Source organism: Macaca thibetana, chromosome 5 (genome assembly GCF_024542745.1).
Source record: "Macaca thibetana thibetana isolate TM-01 chromosome 5, ASM2454274v1, whole genome shotgun sequence".
Taxonomy (NCBI): Eukaryota; Metazoa; Chordata; class Mammalia; order Primates; family Cercopithecidae; genus Macaca; species Macaca thibetana.
Window position 1 is genome coordinate 42,207,830 of NC_065582.1, and position 23,391 is coordinate 42,231,220.

The 23,391-nt window shown below is 40.8% G+C and overlaps 1 long non-coding RNA gene across 2 annotated transcripts in view; it reads left to right on the forward strand.

The window, feature by feature from the left end:
- Positions 1 to 2,294: 2,294 nt before the first annotated feature.
- LOC126955380 (uncharacterized) overlaps positions 2,295 to 23,391 on the forward strand; it is a 51,301-nt gene continuing 30,204 nt past the window's right edge. The window contains exons 1-2 of one of the 2 annotated variants that reach the window (XR_007725916.1): positions 2,295 to 2,452; positions 18,172 to 18,320. This is a non-coding gene — a long non-coding RNA (uncharacterized LOC126955380). The remainder of the gene's footprint in view (positions 2,453 to 18,171; positions 18,321 to 23,391) is intronic. The other variant, XR_007725917.1, reaches the window with a different exon arrangement.

Here is a 23,391-nt window from a genome sequence, read left to right on the forward strand (position 1 = left end):
AAAAAAATAAAAAATAAAATTGAAATTAAAAAACATTTCCTGATCATTAAATTAATGCTTGCTCTATTGTTAAAGTTCATAAAAGAGAAGAATAATGAAGAGAAAGTTAACCTTACTCTACAACAAGTATAACTACTCTTTATTTTTTGGTACATAGTAGAGGCTATCTTGGATATGTTGTATGCATAGATTGTGCTTTCAGCTACAATTGTTTTTGCTGCCTATAATTTTCCCCATTCTTTCTCATGGGCAAACTTTTTTTTTTACCTAGTTTGTGAGACCTTCCTTTATTTTTGTTTCCCCATGTGTTCTTACAGCATTCATATGGTATTATACTCATTTACTTATTTGTCTTGTTTAGATTTTGAATTCCTAAAGCAAAAGTCTAAAACCATTAGAAAAAAGCAAAAGAGGGAAGAGACGAGACAGATGCACAAATGATTTCACATACCAGTTTGCGAACTGGAATTCTTCTATGCTGAAATTTCTTCAGATCAGCAGAGAAATTAAAACCAAAATTACAGATTAAGTATGTCAAATCTGAAAATCTGAAATTCAGAATGCTCCAAAATCCGAAAATTTTTGAGTGCTTACATGATGCTCAAAGGAAATGCTCCTTGAAGAACTTCAGATTTTGGATTTTCAGATTTGAGATGCTCAACTGGTATGTATAATGCAAATATTCCCCAATCTGAAAAAATCTGAAATCCAAAACACTGCTGGTCCAAAGCATTTCAGATAAGATATATGAATTTTTCATTTAGTTAAATTTATTCACTCTTAAGGACCATGCTTTATTTTGAAATTGTCTATCCTATTTTTTAATATGATAATAGATAGTAGTTGTTCTTCAAATGTTTTTACTTTGGAGAATAAAAAGTTGATAGCTTTATTTACCCACCATTTGTTTCATTTTTTCTCTTGACCTGTAAGATCCTAAAGTCTAGTAAGGATAGGGAATGACCACTGGTGTCAGCAGCCATAATGCTGTTAATAAGGCTAATCTAATTGCTTTGCTTGCTATAGGCATTCTCTGCCTTCTTTCTGGATATGACTTAGCCTAAGCCTGAGGGTGGATCTGAGCTTGACGGTGTTTGAAAAATAAGAAATGATTAAAATTGGCAGATGGTGCTAGGGTCAAAAACAAGATATTAGTCAACTTCGATGCAAGTTATAGAGGTTAATTGAAGTTTGTTACTGCATCACATGAAAATAGGTGGAATTTGCTATTCTTGAAGGATAAGTTTGGATTAATTTGAATTAAGATAATAAGTTAAATGCACTTTGAGGGATCCTGGGGGTTGGACACTGTTAACCCTTTGCCATGTATCTCCATTTCTCTATAAATATGTCCATGGTAGTTTTAAAACCTGACTGCAACTTCTTTGATACTCATCTGATAACAAGATAGTGTCTGTGTTCCCTCTCTTACATGTATGTGGGCTTGTGATTGATTTTAACCAATCTAAGTTGGTGAAAGTCGTCATAGTCACCATATGTGACTTCTGAGGCTAGGTCATAAAAGACCATGCAGTGCCACATTGTCGGCTGGAACATTTACCTTTTGGAACTCTCAGCCTTCCTGTGAGAAGTTCCACTGCCTGAGGCTAGCATGTTGTGAGAAAGCCCAATACAGCGACCCCTTGAAGGTAACACTGGTCAACAGTCACAGCTGAGCCCAGGCTTTGAGTCACTCCAGCCTGTGGGGAAAAGAAAGAGATCAGCCTGTTACTGTGTCTATATAGAAAGAAGTAGACATAAGAGACTCCATTTTGTTCTGTATTTGAGATGCTGTTAATCTGTGACCCTACCCCCAACCTTGTCCTTGCAAGAGACATGTGCTGTGGTAACTCAAGGTTTAATGGATTTTGGGCGTGCAGGGTGTGACTTTGTTCCTAGAAAAGCTAGGTATTGTCCAAGGTTTATCCCCATGTGATAGGATGAAACAATGTTGCTAAAAGGTTTATCTCAAGGCACAGGATTTTCCTTTAAACTTATTCATATCACAGATCCTTGTTCTTATGTCTTACTGCTAATTTCCTCCCTAAAAACGATCCTATTGTCCTGCCACTCCCTTATCTTTAAGATGGTAAAGATAATTATCTATAAATACTAAGGGAACTCAGAGGCCGGTGCCGGCGTGGGTCCTCTGTAAGCTGAGCGCCGGTCCCCTGGGCCCCGCTTTTCTTTCTCTATACTTTGTCTCTGTGTCTTATTTCTTCTCTCAAGTCTCTCGTTCCACCTAACGAGAAACACCCACAGGTGTGGAGGGGCAGGCCACCCCTTCACCAGCCTAGGTGCCAGTCATGTGAGCTGAGAAGCTGATTCCAGCTCCTAGCCATTCTCGTCGCTCAGTCATTTGGGTCATCCCAGCTGAGGCCCTAATCCTGGCCAGAGACACACCATGCCTGCTCTGCCTTGTCCTAAGTCCTGACCTGAAGAATTCATGAGGGTAATGATTGTCATTTTACTTCACTGAGTTTAGGGTTGTTTGTTACACATCTCTTCCAGTGAATAGATAACTGAAACAATTGTCTTTTGTCTGTACATTTTTGTACTGTTTATCTAATCTGAAAGAAGTTTCTTGCTTATAGTGACTTTTTTTTTTTTTTTTTTTTTTGCCTGTAGCCTACATACAGTCCATTAAGTTTTTCTTATTTTAGGGATAGGTCAGCTCCAGAGTCTGAGATTGTGCTAACTAATCCATGAGTTAAGTGAGTTTTACATTTAAAGGTTGCAAGCATGCAGGGGAGAGATCTGAGTCTTTAGAATAAGCTTAATGTTCCAATGTTTCCTTTTTTCTCCTTTCCAACGCATGAGAGGGGAAATTGTCTACTATGCTCCAAATGAGTGGAGAAGAAAATAAAAGTAACACAAGTGGTAAAATTAAACTTTCAAATCTGAACCTTGAAGCTATTTCTGTCCACTTCTAAGCTTCAACTTTACCTACCACTGTATTTCAGTGGCATTAACTGCATTTACATTGTGCAGCTATCACCCCTATCATCCCCAGAACTTTTTCATCACCCCAAAGAGAAAATGTGTACTCATGAAACAACTCCCCATTAGCCCTTGCCTCTGGCCCTGGTAACCATTGTTCTGCTTTCCGTCTTTATGAATTTGACTATTCTTGGTAACTCATATATGGAATACTATAATATTTGCCCTTTTGTATCTGGCTTATTTCACTTAGCTTGATGTTTTCAAATTTCGTCCACGTTGTATCATACATCAGAATTTCATTCCTTTGTAAGATTGAATGATATTCCTTTATGTGTATATGCCACATTTTGTTTAGCCATTCATCCATTGATATGACACTAGGAGGTTTCCACCCTTTGCCTATTGTGAATAATGCTGCTATGAACATGGGTGTACAAATATCTGCTCAAGTGTCTGCTTTCAGTTGGTTTTTACATTTTTAAAGAGTTGTAAAAGAACATTTTAAAATATTTACTCTGGAACTTTTATAGAAAAAGTTTACCAATCCCAGATTTAGAGTAAATTTTTAAATTTTGGGCTATTATGAAGTTGCAGAGTGAATCTTTCCATAAAGTTCATTCATTTCTTCATGAAGAAAGTGATACTTAAATCTTAGTAGGATTTCTCTAAATATTTGAGGAACTCTGTTTGGTCCCAAGATCAACACTGGAAAATTACTGCTTTGTTTTTGTTATTAAGGAAGAATGAAATTCACTGGTTTGAAAGCAAGATTCAGTGATTTTTAAGGGGCTCCTGCTGTGAATTTAGAATGAGAGAGCACAAGAGTCCTTTAGAGCCAGCATTGAGCTATGAAAAGGCCCCACTGTGTATAATTAGGTATGCAGAAGTTAGAGGCACTGTCCTTTCCACTTTTCATTTGCTACTCTAATTTTACTCTGAGCAGGCAATGTCCTTTGAATCCTAGCATGTCCCTAAGGCAGAAGTTTCCAAACTTTCTTGTTTCACGGTGCCCTTAGAATCTCGCTAGTTTTTTTCATGGTGTCCCTTAGCCAAAGAAATATCTAATAGTTTCACTTATTAAGTAATTAGGTCCAAACACCTAATTACAGACATTCACATAAGATCTGACAGATGTTTCTGTGTTTCTTTAACACAGAAAACATCCCAAGGTGCTTCGATGAGTTCACTCCAGCACCCTGTCACTCTTCAGCACACTATTTGAGAGTTGCAGTCCTACCTGTGCTTCTGACGTGGGCTAGCCTTTGTGCTTGGCCTTGCTTCTTAATTTATTCCAGATACTATTCCCCACATTTTCAGGGCTTGCCCAACAATTGTTTCTCATGGCTTCCTCTGCTTTACAGATTTAAGTTTTACATTCTTGATTCACATTTATTCCCCCAGTATATTAACTTTTATATTGTTGTTTTTTAAATAAAGGTTCTTTGTTTAAACTACTGAAATAAATATTTAAATGAATAGAACATTTGCCCTCATCTTTAAAGATGTGTTACTAGAATTACTGGATTAGTCACTGTTGAGTTCTCTAATTTCCTCACAAGAAAGGTGATAAAGCAGTTTGAGCACCCAATAGGCCTTAGAAGTATATGTGGTGCTTTATCACTGAGTGAAGAAGATACTGTGAATGGTTGCAAACAACTTAAATAGTAAATAATAAATTACCTTTTCTATAAATTATTGCTCACTAAGTAAGCTTTCCAGTAGCTCTATCTGGTTGGAGAGTTTCTTTTTTTCCTCTTTCTTATCTCCATTGATGTTTTATTTTCAGACCAATTTAAGTGATACTTCTAGAATATCAAGTTTCAGGTTAAAAGGAATGAGAAAAACTTAAATTAACAGATTTAAAACTAGATAATTCCGTGGATTTGGGAGAAAAGGTCTTTTTGGTTAGGAAGAAGATTCTGTGTATTATTAAAAATGTGAGAAAGGAAAAATATTTTTATACTGAGATAAATTCTTTTAGGATTTAAATCAAAATTATTATGCATTGTATTTGTCCATTAGATGCTAGCCTGCGGTGATTCCCATAGAAAGAAGGCTTTGACTTACGCGAGGTAAAGATAATTCATGGGGAATTTTGTCCTAGTGTGGAGGAGTTTTCTTCTTTGAACATGAGGAGAGGTCTCTATGGAGCTTGAATTTACCTTTACTTTGCTCGTGTATTTAAGGCTGTTGAGTGTCCTTGTGTAAACTCATGAGCACCTGTTCTAGATGGTTTTCTATGGGTAGGATGTGTGTGTTTGCATGCCTGTGTAACTCCTCCCACACTGTAAAAGGAATGTTCTGTGCATACGTTATCTCTGAATAGAGTCCATCAGGCTTGGGCCATAAATGGTGCCTCTACTTATGAGGTATCTTTACGATGTAGAGGTAGAACTAGATATTTTTCTCCAATAGTATAAATTCTATGATTTGCATTTTCCAATTTTCTTGTTTGGGAAATGAGAGGAAAACAGAAGAGCAAGGTCTTTGTTTTTTCCCTTCTTGCTTCATCCTTTCCGTAGAACCATATCTAGGTCAGGATATAAGCATCCGGCAATTGCCCTAGAACCAAGCTTTTAAAATGGTCTCTAGTCTCAGAAATCCCAGGTTTGTGATCAATGTCTCCAGGGAGGAAGATTTAAGGGGAAAAGTATCTTATCTGATATACAAGATACATCTGTTTTCCATTGCCAGCAGAACAAATGAACACAAACTTAGTGGCTTAAGTAATGCATATTTAGTATCTTACAGCGCTGGAGGTCAGAAGTCTAACATGGATCTCAAAGGGCTAAAACCAAGGGGTCAGCAGGCTGCATTCCTTCCTGGAGGTTGTAGGGGAGAATCTATTTCCTTGCTCATTCAAGTCAGTGGCAGAATTCAGTTCCCTGCAGTTGTAGGACTGAGGCCCTGGTTTCTTTCCTGGCTATCACCTGAGGTTCATTCATAGCTTCTAGAGAATGTCCACACTCTTTGGTTCATGGTCAGTCCCCTTCCTCCAGCTTCAAAGCCAGCAACAGTGAGTTGAGTCCCTTTCATGTAATATCCCTTGTTCTTCATCTTATACTCTTAAGGACCCATGTGATTAGATTGAGCGCACTCAGATAATCCAAGATATTTTCCCCAATTCTTCTTTGTTATTGGTTGACTGATTGTACAAATGGGTCTTGCTATGTTACTCAGGCTGGTCTCAAACTCCTGGGCTCAAGCAGTCCTCCTGACTCAGCCTCCCAAAGTGCTGGGATTACAGATGTGAGCCACTGTGCCTGGCCAATGTCTTCATCTCAAGGTTCTTAATTTTAACCATGTCTACAAAATCCCTTTCTGCTCTGTGAGGTAACGTATGCACAGTTTGTGGAATTGGAATATGGACATCTTTTGGGGGAGAATGGTCTGCCTACCACACTGGTGATGTTAAAAGAAATAAGTCTTCAATTTTCAATCATTCCACAGGTCTCAGTTTTGTATATTGTGTATTAATATCCAGAGCCCCTTTTCCTATGCTAAATTTAGACTTTTCTGCATACACTGATAAGCATTTGAAGACATTTTTTTTTTGAGACAGAGTCTTGCTCTGTTGCCCTGGTTGGAGTGCAGAACATGATCTCAGCTCATTGCAACCTCTGCCTCCTGAGTTCAAGCATTCTCCTGCCTCAGCTTCCCAAGTACCTGGGACTACAGGCATGTACCACCACACCTGGGTAAGTTTTTAATTTTTTTAGTACAGGCAGGGTTTCACCATGTTGACCACGCTGGCCTTGAACTCTTGACGTCAAGTCAAGAGTTCCACCCACTTCGGCCTCCTGAAGTGCTGGGTTTACAGGCGTGAGCCACCATGCCTAGCTGACAATTCTTTTATAATATTTAACTACATAGAATAAAGGGAGAGAAATAGTGAGGAGGGATATGGAAATGGGTTTTACTTTTCCTCCTGAAGTGGAAGACAATAACAACAATCTGTGAACATGTTTAAATGCTGATGGGAAGGAACTGGTAGAGAAGGAGAGTTGAATGTGGGGAAGTGGAAATTATCCCCTGAATCTGTTCTTCCTTTCTGTCATAGTAAAAGAGTTTCAGTTAGGCACCTGGCCATCCAGCTAGAAACTACATTTCCCTAACTCCCTTGCCACTAAGGGTCTGAATAGTGACTAGGTTCCCCTAGTAATGCACTCTCTTGGTATGCTGGAAGGCAGAATGAGGTATCTAGCACAGTTGTGGTCTTCCAGTGGAATGCCAGGGTTCATCATTCAGAAACTGGTGGCAGTGGCAGTTTTTAAATTTGCCTCTTCAAAGCCCTGTTTTTAGCAACCAGCTCTGCTACTACCTAGCAGGAGGTTTGGAGAACATCTATTCACCAAGCACTGGGGAAGGGGCCTCCCTTGGTAACTGTCCTCTGACTTCCAGAGAAGACAATGGAAATGCTGCAAAAATGGCATGTCCTGATTACAATGAGAAAATGGGATTCCAGAGAGGTAGGGGGTAGGTGGGAGATGTTAACAGACAAAGACAAATTTATGTGCAGTTAGTACAATGCGTCATGGAGAAGGAATGGTCATAGGAGTGTTTTGAAATGAAATCAAGGAGCAGCTTGAGGTCCACTGAGTTGACCTAGACCTCTAGGACTACTGGGCAGAAACAAACTAGACACCATGTTAGGATTCATGGCTCCCTACCATATTCTCAGAACTCAGTCAGTGGATGGATGAAGCCCCTCAACAGAGGTGGAGGCCAGGTGCCTCTGAAGAAGAACTCCGTAGTTTAGACATAGTATATCCAGTGGATTTCCTCCCAAGTCTTCCACAGGGTGACCTGGAGCTATTTATCCAGGGGTCTGCGGACTGGCAGCAGGGAATTTAAAACATACTGGGAACCATCACAGACTGGCTCTGATTTTACACTTTTGCCAGAGACCAAAAACATTACAATCATCTGCCAAAGTAGGGCTTACAGATATCAGGTGTTAGATGAATTTGTGGCTCCAATTCATGTAACAGTGGACCTACTGGGATTGCAGGCCCATCCAGTGTATATTATCCCAGGCCCAGGATACATGGTGGGAATACATACACACACATATATGCATACATGTATATGCATATACATACACATATACTTGGTAACTAGCAGGATACCATTCTGGTTCCCTGTCCTGTTGCGTGAAGGCTACTATGAAAGGAAGGACCATCTAGGGCCTCTGGAGCTCTTCCCAAACAATTCACCAAGCTAGTAAACAATAAGCGATCCTGCTGGGGGGATTGTAGAAATTACTGCTGCCATAAAGACCTTGAGAGAAGCAGGGGTAGTAATTCCTACTGTATCTGCATAAAACTTTTCTGTTTAGCTGGAACAAAAGCCTGACAGGCCTTGAAAATGACAGTGGATTATTTCAAACCTAATCAGGTGGTGACATTAGTTGCAGCTATGGTTTTGGATACAGGATATTTACTGAAACAAATTATACCCCCAGGCACCTGACATACAACTGTTGTCCTGGAAAATGCATTCTTTCCCATCCTGACCAGTAATCAAAATCAGAAGCAGTTTGCATTTATATAGCAGAGACAAGGGGATATCTTTATTGTATTCTGTGGAACATCACACAAGTTCTTTACATTGATGATCATGTTGTTTGTTGGACCTAGTGAGAAGGAAGTAGAAAATATATATGCAAAGGGTAGGAGATTAAACCCTCTGAAAGTTTAGGGCCCTGCCACCACTTTGGTGACATTTCAAAAGGGTCCAGTGGTTTGTAGCATGTTAGGAAATCACAAATGGCAGGACTTTGCACCCTCCACCACAAAGAAAAAGGCATTGTATTTGATAAGCCTCTGGATTTTGGTGACAGCATATACCACATTTGGGCATGCTGCACTAACCAACTGAGGAAATAACCCATAAGCTTCCAGTCTTAAGGAAGTCCTGGAACAAGAATAAGACCTGCAGCACGTCCAGGCTGGGTTGAAGGCTGACATGCCACTTGAGTCTTATGACCTAGTGGATTCAATGGCATTGGAACTGTGCATGGCAGCAGAGATGCTGTTTGGAGACTCTGGCAAGTCCCAGAACAAAGTACTCGGTTGTCTAGTGACTGGGCAACCTAAAACAGCCACCACAAACTCTCATCTAATCACTGAACCATAAAACTGGGCATGCCCAGTAGTATTCCATTGTAAAATGGAAATGGCAATTATGAGACACAGCCCTAACAGGTCCAGAAGGTACCAATAAACTATTTTGTAAACTGAGCATGAGCAAAAGGCTAAGACTCATGTCTTATTGGGAGTTGGTATCAATTCAGACATACTCTTACCTGAAACCTAAAATATTAGTATAGTTACATTTAAGATGTGAGAAATTGGGAGGGAGAAACAACTAAAAACTCAAAATACAGTGACTACAATCCTCCAAGTTGAAAACTGTATGAATATTGTAACTTTTCATCACCTCTAAAAGACAGGTGGAAAGGGAGGAGGGGGAGAGGTTAGTCAATGAATACAAAATTACAGCTAGAGAGGAGGAATGAGTTCTGGTGTTCTGCAGACAGCTCTAAGTTACCTGGTTGTGATGCTCACACATACCTAGTTTTTTTTTTTTTCTCCTTCTAGGAACTTGAAAGATTACACTTTGCTGTCCTCCTTGCAACTGGGGCCATGTGGTCCTGGCCAATAGGTTATGAGGTGAAGTCACATGTATCACTTTCAGGCTGAAATATTTAATTGCTGGTGTAAGAACCTCTTGCACTCTCTTCCCTTACTTCAGCAAACCTTGCTACCTGGAGCAGCTGGAATGATCCTAGATGACTGAAACCTACAATGTGTTGGTCAACACTAAATAAGGTCAAAGTACTTAAAAATCTTTCCTTTTATGTTTATTTGATGTACAATAATTGTCTATATTTATGTGATATTTTGATACATGTATAAAATGTGTAATGATCAAATCAGTGTAATCAGCATATTCATCACCCCAAGCATTTATCATTTCTTTGTGCTATGAACATTCAAAATTCTTTCTTCTAGCTTTTTGAAAATATACAATAAATCGTAGTTAACCATTTTCACCCTAATGTCTGCAGAACACCAGAACTCATTCCTCCTCTCTAGCTGTAATTTTGTATTCATTAACTAACCTCTCTCCCTCCTCCCCACCCACCTGTCTTTTCTAGCTTTTAATATCCACAGTTCTACCGTCTGCTTCCATAAGCCTACATGTGAAAGAGAAGATGAAGTGCTAAAATTTCCTTGGCATAACATAGAGGGAGAAATGTAAAGATTTTGGAAATAGAGATACTAGAGTAGATTTTTCATGTGTAGCCCACCCAACCACTCTCCTTCTAACGTTATCTCCCCAAGAAGGGGCCTGATATGTAGTGATGTTTGTGATTATAAATATCAAAATAGAGTCACTTATGACAAGTGACTCAGGCCATGGTCAAAGTGGAAACCATGTGCAGGGTGAAGGGAACAAACCACACCTGATGATTGTCAAAGAATTGTTTTGCATGAACACTGTGGAATAATTTTTAAAAATGATTAGTGATCATATGATTCAGTCAAGAGTCCAGCTGAAAACACATGGTAAATTAAATCGAGTGATTTGAAGAGAGTTTAACAGGTTATTCACAAAGGTGTGGGCGAGGAGTATGGAAACCATTTGGGATGGTGCAGTAACGGGACAAAAAGGAGGAAGTAATGACTTCTAATGGGAGGTAGACAGGCTGTGTGAATGAGCCATCTGAAAAGAGTTGCGACCTTCTGTGCAGAAATGAGCCCCCAGAGGGGAGCTGAAACAATGAATGCTCAACGTCCCTCTCCTCCCTTGTCTGATCTCTGGTTACTGCCCGCTCTTGGCCAAACCTGATGGAAGCCAGAGGACAGGGAAGCCCGTTGTAGTCCAAACAGATGAGCCTCCCAGGGCACGGAGCACAGCAGAGAAGGGGTCTGAGACGATGGATTTGGTGTGACAAATGGAAGAATTCCAACCTGACATAATGAAAGAGAAAATATTTAAAACACACCGTAGCACAAAATATTCCAATTCCCCGATGCTTCCATTACTGCATAACATTTTTTTCCTTTTTTTTTTTTTAAGTGAAAGGGAATGAGCTGGAAATTAGATGTTTGGGACATAAATCTACCTACATTCATATGATACAGTATTGTTTATTTTTATTCTGCACCTATATAAATATTAATCATTTACATTTTTCTTGCTAGTGTCCATCTGAAATTGGCTGATACCACGTCATCATCATTCCTATTTTACCTGCAGAGAATGTGATTCATTATGATTTTTGAATATGCCCTCATTCTCCTGTGGCCACCGAAATGGCCTGCTGCAGATTTGACCCAATTATTTCAATCACCTTCACGTTTGATTCTCATCACCATGGGTCGAATGAACTCTGTGGCCATCGACACTGATTATGAAAGGGCTTGCAGGGATAAGATAGGCCGTGCCACAGACTAATAATCTGGCACAGAAACATTCTCAAGAGTCGGTTTAGAAAAAAATCAGTGGAAAAGAAGATGCTGATCCGTTGAAATTCTTTTCCATTTGAATTTTCAGCTACACCGTCACCAGCATTAAAAAAAAAAAAAGAAAAAAAAAAAGTAAAACAACAGGACAGGTGTCCTGAAATAGGTGCCCTGTCTTTGGAAAGAGCAAATGGGTGACAATATCCAGATCTGAAAGTTACAGCAACATGAAGCTGACCAGTCTGGTTTTGCTCAGGGAACCCAGAGCCGAGCCTTGTGTATTTTCTGAAAGAGGGAGGCAGAGCGAAAACAAAGTTTGAAACCGAAGACTAGTACACTTTTATGCCAAAAAATATAACACAAAATGAAGCCTGGTAGCCCAGTTTTCTTTCGAGTTATAGGTAATTCTTAATATTTCTAGTAGTGAGCCAGTATTGTATTGTATTGTGTTGTATTGTATTATATTGTATTGTATTGTGTTGTATTGTATTGTATTGTATTGTATTGTATTGTATGTTACTGTATATTGCATTAGCCATACCATTGTTGTCTTTACTCATGGCCTGAAAGAATTTCAACTTTAAGAGGAGATTGTAGTTTCTTAATTAGATTATTTTAAGTGTGGGAGATTATATGTGTGTGCATGTGCATATGAATATACAGTTACAAACTCTCATACCTAGCAGGGTTTTGTTTTTCCCCAAAGATGATTTATGACACTAGACATTTTCTTGTTGTGAAAGCTTATTGATATTAACTCATATTTCTGTTTATAATATTTATATTGTTTTTATAAATACATCTTACATATATAATATGAAAGATCATATTTATTTAGAGACCACATAATCTAGTTTATTGCTGATTTAAATAAACAGATTTCTTTAGCCTTAACTGGCAGCTCTTCTTTCAAGAAAAGTTAAGAAATCTTACAACTTATATTTTGGTTGCTATTTTAATCACTGTTTTTTTTTTTTTTTTTTTGAGACAGAGTCTCACTCTGTTGCCAAGCTGGAGTACAGTGGCGCAATCTCAGCTCACTACAACCTCCACCTCTGGGTTCAAGCAATTCTTCTATCTTAGCCTCCCAAGTAGATGGGATTACAGATACCCACCACCATGCTCCTTCTCTGCTGTGCTCCGTGCCCTGGGAGGCTCATCTGTTTGAACTACAACAGGCTTCCCTGTCCTCTGGCTTCCATCAGGTTTGGCCAAGAGCGGGCAGTAACCAGAGATCAGACAAGGGAGGAGAGGGACGTTGAGCATTCATTGTTTCAGCTCCCCTCTGGGGGCTCATTCCTGCACAGAAGGTCGCAACTCTTTTCAGATGGCTCATTCACACAGCCTGTCTACCTCCCATTAGAAGTCATTACTTCCTCCTTTTTGTCCCGTTACTGCACCATCCCAAATGGTTTCCATACTCCTCGCCCACACCTTTGTGAATAACCTATTAAACTCTCTTCAAATCACTCGATTTAATTTACCATGTGTTTTCAGCTGGACTTTTGACTGAATCATATGATCACTAATCGTTTTTAAAAATTATTCCACAGTGTTCATGCAAAACAATTCTTTGACAATTACATCAGGCGTGGCTATTTCCCTTCACCCTGCACGTGGTATTTTTAGTAGAGACAGGTTTTCACCATGTTGGCCAAGCTGGTCTCGAACTCCTGACCTCAGCTGATCCACCTGCCTTGGCCTCCCAAAGTGTTGGGATACAGGCGTGAGCCACCACTTTTTCTTTTTCTTTTGCTCAGTAGGAATCTAGTACTACTTTTCAAGCTTTTCCACTTTTATATACCTAATGGCACAGAAGATTGAATACCTGTTTCCCAGGGGTCTGAGTATTGCCGGGAGGTACCACACAGGACAAATTTATCTCAAATCTTATATTTTATTTGAAGAATTTATTGGAACTTTGCAACTTATGTGCATGTGTATACTCATGCACTCATATATAACATATAAGATTAAAACAAACATATTGTTTAGAGTTTTAATTTACTTACCAATAAATCTGGTAAAACTGTGGCCATTTTTGTCTTGGTTGCTCTGGATATTCCCTAATACAATGCTACTCCTTTTATGCACCAAGTTTGAAGAGCCCTAGGCATGCAGGTAGCCTGAATGTCTTTCAGCCATCCAACAAAATATTTACTGAGCACCCACTATTGCTCAGCACTATACTGAGCACTTAAGTTACTGTGGGGAACTAGACATCCATTTTCTTGGCTCTGCACCTCTGCCTATGCCAGCCCCTTGTTTAGAATGCCCAGCCATTATAGGCATGGTAGCTCATGCCTATAATCCTAGCACTTTAGGAGGCTAAGGCAGGAGGATCACTTGAGCTTAGGAGATTGACATCAGCTTGGGCAACATAGTGAGACCCTGTCTCTAAAAAAAAAGAAAAAAAAAATTAGGCAGTGGTGATGGTGCATGCCTGTGGTCCTGACTACTCAGGAGGCTAAGGTGGGAGGATTGCTTGAGCCCAGAAGTTCAAGGCTGCAGTGAGCTACATTGCGTCACTGCACTCCAGCCTAGGCAAAAGAGTGAAACCCTGTCTTAGAAACAAAAAAAGTCTTTGGAAATAAACCTGGGCAACACAGGGAGACCCCCCCACCATCTTTACAAAAAATGAAAAAAATATATTAGCTGGGTGTGGTGGCACGCACCTATAGTCCCAGCTACTTGGAAGGCTGAGGGGGGAGGATTGCTTGGGCCTAGGAAGTTGAGGCTGCAGTGACCCATGATAGCACCACTGCACTTCAGCCTGGGTGACACAGAGAGAGCTTGTCTTAAAAGAAAAAAGTGCCTAACCCCTTTCCCCTCACTTATCCAACTTCCATTGATGAGTCTATCTTCCCATCTCACCTTACATTTCTGAGAAGACTTAAACTATTTTATTTCTGGATGAGCACAGTGGCTCTCCCTCAACAGGGCAACAAGGTGGCTGAGCAGGGAGGGGTATAAGTTTCAAGGCCTCTAGCTGAACCCAGGACTGATATGCAAATTAACATCTGAGAAAGGATGTTTTTTTCTTATACTAGCTAGGCTGGATTGCCCAAATTGTTTGAGTGATCCCTGTCCCTCTTAATGCTTCTGTAAGAATGCAAAGTGGCAGGGGACCTGTGGCCTTCTCCTGGCGCACAACCATTATGTATCCAGTTATATTCTTTCTGAGAGTTGGACGGCAAGAATCCTGAGTATGCACACATCGTGTTCCCCTTGTACCATTTCTTTGAGCCTACACTGTGTGATACAAAGTCCTCTTGTTACACAACAAGGACTATTTGGGCATTTCTTCTTACAAAGACATGATTTAAATGTTTTGTGAGTCTTTGCAGACCAGACTTTTACTTCATTTAGGGATCTAGCAGAGTTTTTAGCAGGTAAGAGACACTCAACAAGTGACGGGTGGATGCAAGAGTAGAGTACACTGCACGTTTGAATTGTACTATCTTGGAATCGTATTATCTCCCATAACTCTTATGGCTCTTATCCCGGGCGTACACCATTGCCCATTTACTTTTACATGCGTTAAGCATGATGCCCAACTGAAGAACTGTTGAATGAATGAGCAAATGATTGAATGATTGAAGGAATAAATAAAATCCAGGCTTTGATTCCCACCTCCTCCATGATACATTTTCTGACTGTTGCAGTCCCCAGAGATTACTTCCTACTCTGTATCATTCATTTAGGGTATTCATTCTTTCATAGGCTACCATAAATGGTTGGCTGTAGTCTATGTCTGTGTTCCATCCACTCAACCAGGTTTTTTTTTTTGAGATGGAGTCTTGCTCTATCACCCAGGCTGGAGTGCAGTGGTATGATGTCAGCTCATTGCAACCTCCACCTCCCAGGTTCAAGCAATCCTCCCACCTCAGCCTCCCAAGTAGCTGGGGATTATAGGCATCTGCCACCACACCCAGCTAATTTTTGTAATTTCTAAGTAGAGACGGGGTTTCACCATATTGGCCAGGCTGGTCTTGAATGTCTGACCTCAATTAATCCACCTACATTAGCTTCCTAAAGTGCTGGGATTACAGGCATGAGCCACCACGCCCAGCCCACTCAGCCAGATTTTAAAAGGCTGGGACTATGTCTTACACACTTACATCTATTCATTCTGCCTGGTACGGTGTCTTGTAATAGCATGCTCAATATGTGTTAGTTGTCAATAATGAAATTCTGTGAGGACAGTAATGAACTTCCAAGCTGTTGTTCCATTTTGCTTTGACCTTTCTGGTAGAAGTTCTTGAATCTGAAGTAGTGTCAATAGCAATTTACATGACTATAACACATACAAATTTTAGCTTTGATTACGCTAAACTAAATGTATTCCACAGTGAACACGTTATGCTTTTTCTATGAGAAAGAAATTAAAAGTATCTTTTTATCATATTTACTGTAGTGGATGAACAAGGATGCAAGGCGGTGTGTAATAAGGAAAAAAGCACTGCGCCAGGAGGCAGAGTTGTTTCCAGGTGTGTAGATTGGTGGTCATTTTGTGTCTCTGTCACCTGTGAAATGAGAAAGGCCATGGTAGAGTATAGCATGGGAAGTTTGTTGATATGCAGTATTGGGGGAAAGCCCACGGCATAATGACAAACAGAGTGATTGGAGCCCCTTGGAACACTGGAAGTCAAGGAGCCCTCTTTGGAGCCAGGCCAATCTTACTATACCTAGTTTTGGGACTTAGGTGAGACATAATGTTACCTTACCACCTGCAGTGAACGCTGATGGAGCTGCTTTGCTCCACATTTACTTTCTTCTGAAAACCGTTCTCCCCTTCCCTATCCACAATGGCGTAGCAGGAGCAGCTGTGATACCATGTGACCCAGTCCTCTGGCCAGTGAGTACCTTCTCAGAATTTACTGGACTGGGCATGAAGAGACAGAGCTGAGTCTCTCTTCCCTTGACACGTCTGAAGAAGCTGCAAGGAATCATGCTTAGGAGTTGTCAGCAGTTAGGTTTCCTGCCATGGAACAGGTCAGTCTAAAGGGAGGCAGGTAAACAAGCAGGTAACTTGAGAGCAGCAAGAGAGGCAAGATACCCTGAGAGCTTGTTGGTATCTGAACTCATGTTTCCAGTTATTCTGAGATCCAGTCTCATTCCTGTCCTCAGTTCTGTGAGGAGCCCCAGGACTTTAATAACAAATTCATCTTTTGCTTAGTCATTGTGCTGGATTACACCATGGCAGGTGGGTTAAGCTGGGAATTACATTTCATGCATAATTCTGGGTTAGAGTTGGCCATAGAGGAAGATGCACAAGATTTGGAAGGTGGAAAAGAAGCAAAGACCATTATTCTTGGAAGGTCGTCATCGTCAGATAGATAGACACAGAGATGTCTGGGTCCCCGCTTATTCTTCCTCTCCTCCACACTGTCCAGCTTGGCTTCCTGACTGCCAGCACAACTCACCAAAAGCAGACTCACTCCCTTCTACCCCTTACCCGGGTGCTTGGCTGCAAACCCATAGGGGTGGTAGCTACACAAAGGGAACATCTTCCCATAGACCTCTCTGAGAGCTCCCGCTTTGCAGTCTCACTGAAGTGGCTGGGTATATTTGGTGTCTCAGATTTCCCTGCAAGCTCCAGCTTACCTACTCATGCCAGTGCTTTCAGAGGATTCATTTATGACTGTTTCTTAAATTCTCTGACTTTCACTTTCTCAGCTGCTCTCACATTTGTGTGAGATCTAATTCCTATAATAAATCTTTTATTCCCATAATACTCTAGTGGCTCTGCTTCTCTGATTTTACCCTAACTGCTATAGCTAGTTTGTGTTTCTTTCAAAAGCCGAAATGATAGCAACCATCTTTTCCTAGATATTTTGCATTCTTAAACAAAAGGACACAAAATAAAGGGAAATATCAAGACAATACTTTGAGAAAATATGTAATAATAATAATGATAATCTTTTTGAGACAGGGCTTGCTATGTTTCTCAGGCTGGCCTTGAACTTCTGGGCTCATGAGATCCTCCCACCTCAGCCTCCAAAGTAGCTGGGACTACAGGTGCATGCCACTGCACTTGGCTTTATGCAATGTTTTTAAAGGAGACAAATTTTAGATTTTCTTGCAACTTTTTTTTTTTTTTTTTTTTTTTTTTGAGATAGAGTCTCACTCTGTCTCCCAGGCTGGAGTGCAGTGGTGCAATCTTGGCTCACTGCAACCTCCGCCTCCTGGGTTCAAGCAATTCTCTGCCTCAACCTCCCGAGTAGCTGGGATTACAGGTGCCCGCCACCATGCCCGGCTAATTTTTGTATTTTTAGTAGAGACAGGGTTTCACCATCTTGGCCAGGCTGGTCTTGAACTCCTGACTTCGTGATCCACCCACCCTGGCCTCCCAAAGTGCTGGGATTACAGACATGAGCCACTGCGCCCGGCCAACATTCTTTATATATATAAAGGACAGACAGATGATAACTCATGGTGATTTTATTAAAATTGCCTATTATGGCCTGAAATTCTTGAACCCAATTGAGAAAGATAGGTGTGACTTCTGCCTTTCCCAGGCAGGTAGAAAATGACACTTTAAGGAAGGTACATTATGAGAACATCAAGCCTTGGGATAAGGAGGATGCACCTTAAACTTGGATTAGTGACCATGACCTCAACTTTATCACTATAGATTGAGCCAGAGGAGCAGAATCGCCAGGAAATGTGTGCATGTGCATGCACGTGTGCGCACACACACACACACTCACACTCACACTGTTTTTTATTTTATTTTATTTTATTTTAACAGATATTTAACCTGATGTGATTGGAATAGCTGGTTCAATAGTCTCTTCAAAGGCTTTTGTCTTTGTGTCTGAGGATGGAGCTCCAAGTCCAATCTTCCTAAGGCTTTGATACCTTCCTCTGCACTATTCCAGGAAAGTTCTTCAGACCAAGGTATACTAACTTCCTTAAACACACTTGGAAGAGCTGCTTCTCTTGACAAAGAAGGCTCAATCAAATTTAGAGGTTCAGGTCCCCAACTTCATTGGAATCTGCCAATATGTCTCCATTCCAATTTTCTAAGAGCCTACTCGTTTTGGGCATGTGGAAATATCCCTTCTGAGGTGAGGGATAAGTTGTTGCATCTGTCCTCTATAAGTTTTCTATTGCTAAGTCACAAATTACCAGAAACTTAATGGATTAAAATAACCCATATTTATTATCTAACAGTTTCTGTAGGTCAGATGTTGGGGCATGGCATGGCTGGCTTCTCTGCTCAGGTATTTACTAGGATGCAATAAAGATATTAGCTGGGACTGTGATTGTCATCTGGGCTTGGCCATTTGTTGCTTTCCTTTTCTGGAAGCTGTTTTGGAGATCTTCCTTTGTTAGTGGCCTCACACAGGAGAGTGTGCAACTAGAGCAACATTTTACAAGTTATTCAAGGTAACTGCAAAGAAACTAGGCATGGAAGGCAGAGAGAGGGGAGGAGTAACACACTTGGGGTGGTCAAGGAAGGAAGAACTTCAGTAATGTGATTTTTAAGATTGAGCTGTTGGCACATGCAGAACACATTTTGATAACAAGCTAGTAAAGCTAGCTACTTAAACTTTTTTGGTAGCAAGTGATCAATGTTTTATTTTATTTTCTTTAAGAAAAAAATTTGTTGACGTAGTTGGAAAGTTCAGAAGCTCAGCTAACTTCAGATGTGGCTGGGTCTAGGGGTTCGTAGTGTGGTTGGATACGCTTGTTTTCTCAGATTTCCCTGACACCCACGACAAATTGGGGGTTGTCAGCAGTTAGGTTTCCTGCAGTGGAACAGACTGGTCTACAGAGAGGCAGGCCTGAGAGAATTTCTCTTCTCCAGGTTTAGCCAGGCCCTTTCCTAGTCTGCATCTCATCCTTTAATCTTTCAGTGTTAATTTTGAACTCCTACGTCCTAATATGGACTTTAATTGTAGCAGAAAGAAGTGCTGCCTGTTATTTCTCTAGAATAATTTCATGGATAGTGATTGGCTTGGCTCCAGCCACATTCCTTTTTCTGAATCACTGTGCTATGCACATGGCATGGGGTGAACAAACTGGCCAGGTCCGGGCTATGTGCCCTTTTTTGTAGCTGGACTAAGGGTGGGAGGACATTGATGGGGGCAAGGTGGAATGGGTCCAACCGCACCTGTGCTGCATGGAATGCAATCTCTACAAGAAATACAAATGGTGTTTCCAGGTGCAGGGGGAGGGGATGTTGAGCAGGCAGAAACAGCAGATATCTTCTACACTCAATAACCATTGGCTTTGGTTCTATAAGGTCATGGAGAGGGCTGGGGAGAGAGGAGAAGAGATAGCGCCTCACCCAAAGGTTTGAGTTACTTTTGTCCACCAAGGGGGAACATATCCATAATTCCATATCATTCAGAAAAAATCTTCCCAATGTATAATTTTTAGAGAAATTATGGTATCTTAAGAGTTATTTTAGTCAGTTTCTTATGTACAACTTTCTAGTTTCTTGTTAATGTTTCCATTTTCCCCATTATCCAAGCACAGTAAAGGAGCTTTCTTTATTCTTTCTCCTCTCTGACCCATCAGATTTGACAACTCCTGCTTTGTAATGTAGTTTACACCTTCCTGGTCATTATTCTGGGTGAGATCTTTATTACCATAGACACAGCCTGTCAGGAGTCTACTAACTAGTCTCTTCACTTCAAGTAATCCTGCCCTGTACTGCCAGATGAATCTGATAAAATCTTATTTTGATTATGTCAATTTTCTACTTTCACAGCCTGCATTTGCTCCATATATGTATTCAGATGAACTCCGTACTTTTTACCTGGTGTCTTAATCAATTTTCTTATGTTTACAACAGAATAACTGAAACTGAGTAATTTATGAAGAAAAAGAATTTATTTCTTACAGTTATAGAAGCTCAGGAGTTCAGGGTCAGGGGACTACATCTGTTAAGGGCCTTCTTGCTAATGAAGACTCTCTGCAGTCTCAAGGTGGTGCAGGGCATCCCTTGGCAAGGGGATGAATGTGCTAGCTCAGGTCTTTCTCTTCTTATAAAGTCAGGAGTCTGCTCTCGTGATAACCCATTAATCCATTAACCCCTTAATCCATGAATGGATTAATTCCTTCATAAGGATGGAGCCCTCATGATGTAATCACCTCCCACAGGCCCCACCTCTCAATCCTGCCACATTGGATTACATTTCAATATGAGTTTTGGAGGGGACACATATTCAAACATAGCCCTTGGCGTCCCCAGGCCTCTATAATATGGCCTGGTCCCCTCTATCCTGTTCTCAGGCCATCTTTCTGCTTACAGTCACAGCAAACATGCCCAGTGCTGCTTCTGCACGGTGCCTATTCATCCTTCTCACTCACAACTCTCTCCCCTCCCTGAGTCTCCCATTTGAATCTAATCCATTCACTATGGCTCAGCCTAAGTCCAGCTGCCCGCGAGAAGATTTCTGTAATATTCCCAGTTGACCCTTTTCTCTCTTCTGAACCCCGTAGGACTTCTTCTCTGAACTGCCTGTCACACATTTCCCTTACTCTCTTGTGTCACTAGTTATTTTTCATGTATAACTGTTGTGTGTTCTCAACTCTCTTTTCAGTACTTCAAGAGAGTCGTGTCCTAAAGCCTGTTGTATTATTGTCTGTGGTTCACAGGGAGGTGGTGTGTTGCAGGAGGATGGCACTTCTTTTTTTTTCTTGAGACAGAGTCTCACTCTGTCACCCAGGCTGGAGTTCAGTGGTTTGATCACAGCTCACTGAAGCCTTGAACTCCTGGGCTCAAGCAATCCTGCCTCCTGAATAGCTGGGACTACAGGCACGTCACCACACCCAGCTAATTTTTGTATTTTTTGTAGGGATGGGATTTTGCCATGTTGCCTAGGCTGGTCTCAAACTCCCAAGCTCGAGCAATCTGCCTGCTTTGGCCTCCCAAAGTGTTGAAACTTCAGGTGTGACGCACTGCTCCCCGTCCAAAGATGGCATTTCTATTACTGTGTGACTTTGGAAAACCCTCTGAGCATGAATTTCCCCACTTGCAGTTTGAGCATAATGATAGCTACCAGGCAGGACGGTGGAAAGGGTTAGCCAAGATGCATGTAAATGGAGACTCCCAGGGGCTGGTATATGATAGGAGCACAATGCTTGGTAGCCAGAGGCAGTGCTGAGTAAGGGCTGAATAAGAAGGCCCATCACTATCCATCTTGGTGCCTTCAGCATCTGGCATGCTCCCTGAACCTCTCATCTGCAACTGAGGATTTAATTCAATCAGCATTTTGTTTTAGTTTGAGTTCCCTCAGAAGCAGACCATGAGACAAGAATGTAAATGTGAAGGTTTATTTGGGAGGTGACTCTAAGAATCATAGAAAGGGGAGTGGGGAGGTGAGGTAGGGAAGGAAAGGAAACCAACACAGGGTACATTAATGGGTAGGTTACCACTGAGCGCAACTGGGCTCCAACCTACTGGGACCATCTGAAAGACTTTGTAGAACATGCTCAAAATCATCACCAGAGAGACAGGAAGTGAGTGCCTTTACCACCAAACTCCATCCGCTGTGGCTGCTCACAGGGGTGCTGACAGCCCTATCCTTCCGGACTTTTCCTCCTGATTGTTGAGTTCCTGCAGCTGAGAGAGCTCCTGGGCAGAAAAATTCAGGAAAGAGTTGCCAAATTCAGCCAGCAAAAACACAGAATGCCCAGTTAAATTTGAAATCCAGGTTAACAACAAATACTTAAAAAAATGTGTGTGTCCCATATTATAGATATTTAAAAATCATTTTCATGGGATATACTTAGAGTAAAAAATTGTTTATCTGAAATTGAAATTGAACTGAACATTCTGTATTCTACCTGGCAGCCCTAATTGAGGGGCTTACTTGGGGGATAAGGGTGGAGTAAAGTGTCTACTTTTATTGAGTATTTATCATGGGTCTAGAGTGGGATTTCTTGTGGGAATGCAGAATTAATGAATAAGTCTCCAGACCCTGCCTTGCCCCTTGAAGTTGTAATTAGATTTGAATGAAAGATGTGTGTAGAACTGCTTTGAAAATGATAAATGCTGCACAAACAAATTACACAGAATTATTCACTTTTAAAACTTACTTTTTAAAACATCAATAGTGTGTCTAGCATTGTAGCTGCTCAATTAATATTTGTCATGTCAAAATGAATTATTATTACTTTTTATTCTTTTATTTCTATTATATTTCAATAGTTTTGGGGGAACAGGTAGTGTTTGGTTGCATGGAAAATTTTTTAAGTGGTTATTTCTGAGGTTTTGGTGCACCTGTCACCTGAGCAATGTACACTGTACCCCATGTGTACGCTTTTATCCATTGGCTCCCTCCCAACCTTCCCCCTGAGTCTCCAAAGTCCATTATATCATTCTCATGCCTTTGTGTCCTCATTGCTTAGTTTTCCATTCCTGTTTGTTTTTCCATTCCTGAGTTACTTCATTTAGAATAATGGTCTCCAACTCCATCCAGGTTGCTGTGAATGCCATTATTTTTTTCCTTTCTGAGGCTGGGTAGTATTCCATAATATATGTATATCCCACATTTTCCTTACCCACTTGTTGCCTGATGGACATTTAGGCTGGTTTCATATTTTTGCAATTGTGAACTGTGCTGTTAGAGACGTGTGTGCAAGTGTCTTTTTCATATATTGACTTCTTTTCCTCTGGGTAGAAACCCAATAGTGGGATTGCTGGATCAAATGGTAGTTCTACTTTTAGTTCTTTAAGGAATCTCCACACTGTTTTCCATAGTGGTTGGACTAGTTTACATTCCCACCACTAGTGTAAAAGTGCACTCTTTTCACCACATCCACACCAACATCTGTTCTTTTTTGATTTTTTAATTATGGCCAATCTTTCAGGAGTAAGGTGGTATTCCATTGTTGTTTTGATTTGCATTTCCCTGATAATTAGCGATATTGAACTTTTTTTTTCACGTGTTTGTTGGCCATTTGTATATCTTTCTTTGAGAATTGTCTGTTCATGTCCTTAGCCCACTTTTTG